Source organism: Cupressus sempervirens, chromosome 9, assembly GCF_028749045.1.
Source record: "Cupressus sempervirens isolate cs-2001-9-10 chromosome 9, ASM2874904v1, whole genome shotgun sequence".
NCBI lineage: Eukaryota > Viridiplantae > Streptophyta > Pinopsida > Cupressales > Cupressaceae > Cupressus > Cupressus sempervirens.
In genome coordinates, this window is record NC_143126.1 from 286,650,770 (window position 1) to 286,652,596 (window position 1,827).

Below are 1,827 nucleotides of genomic sequence, written 5' to 3' on the forward strand. Positions count from 1 at the left end.
TTTTCTCTACTATAATTCTCTATTCCAGTTGGTCCACATAAGTCTGTATGAACAATTTTCAAGACTTCTTCTGACTGATAGTCTATGCTCTTGAAACTTGTCTTTCCCATCTTACCAATTTGGCAATTCTTGCATAGACCCATGTTAGGTTTCTTCAGACTCAGAATACCTCTTACTATTTTATGTTTGCTTATCTTAACTAGACTATCAAAATTCACATGATATAGCCTTTTGTTCCATAACTAGCTTTTCTCTACTTGAGCAATAAAACATGAACAATCACTGAGATCAAGATAAAATAGATTACCTTTTATTTTCTTGCCAGATCCAACCAGATTTCCTTTACCATATAGTAGTTTTTCCTATCCATTCATGAATTCTACCTTGAATCCAATGTTATTTAGTTGTGCCAAACTCAGTAGATTATGCTTTAGTCCTTCAACCCAATAAGCATTGTCGCATACAAGTTCTTTAGTCAACAACAGCCATCCTTTTCCTTTTATGTTTAAGGGTTCATTGTTTCCTAATCTTACACTACATCCATCATAAAATTTCATATGCTCAAATTTTATTTTGTCACCAGTCATATGATGCAGGCAGCCACTATCAATAATCCATATATCATTTTTGCTAACATGAGAGATAAGTGTCATCTTATCTCCTTCATCATCAAATTCATTTTTCACAACTATATATACCATTTCATCTTCACTATTATCAGAATCTTTGGCCATAAAATAGGATTTCTTACCTTTTTCCTTGAAGCTTTTGTAGTTCTTGGAGTCCTTCTTGCCTTTATGCTTATTGCTTTTCTTTTCATCTTTGATTTCCTTATTTCGACACCTAGTAGCAATGTGACCAATTTCTTCACAAGAAAGGTAGATCAGAGGAACTTTACCTTTGTACTTTCATTTTCCTTTGGAATACTTCCTCGTAAGAAGGGCTTCAACAACTTCAAGATCTTTAAATGAAATTTTAGCTTTAAATACAGATTCAATATTCTATGAAGCAGGAACATAGTTATCATAATTGTCTAATTCAAAGTTGTCAATCTTCCAACTAGAGCATCGAACCCTTTTTTATTATTTGAATCACATCTTATTTATTGAATAGAAGATACTGAAATTGCATAAATAGGAAGAAAAGTTCTAAGCACTTTACTTACAATAATTTCATCCTTGATGTCTCATCCAGATGCTTTGATTTCAGTTACACTAGCCTTGATTCTTTCCACATATGTTTCAATGTTTTCATCTTCTCTCATTTTCATTTGATTAAATTTTCCTCTAAGGCTTTCTATTTTGGGTCTTCTTACATTGTCATCTCCTCTATAGATATCTTTCAATTTTTTCCACATTGCAAAAGAAATTTTTCAACCTTTTACTTCATCAAATTTATCATAATTAAGAGCAAATGCAATATCAATCATCATGATATTATGATTCTTCTTTTCAACAATGTCTTCAACTGATAAAGTTCCAGTGGGAGTCTTATATTCAACATCAAGATACTTGAAACCTAAATCATTGATGATAGCTAGATGTAACCTCATTCATCCTTGCCATGCTGCAAAATTGTCTATGTTCAACTTGGGAATCTCTCTTTTTTTAAGACATCTTGATCTTTAGCTTATGTCCTTGAAACCTTCTCTGCAAGCATGAAAATCTCTAATACCAATTGTTGGAAATATAAGAGGAGTAACTGAGAGGGGAGGGGTAAATTAGTTAGTACAAAAATAAATCCCATATCCCTTAGATGTCAATACAAAATGCAAACAGATAATTGCACACTGCTAAAGCTCAGTAAACACGTAGAATGTTGTAGCTC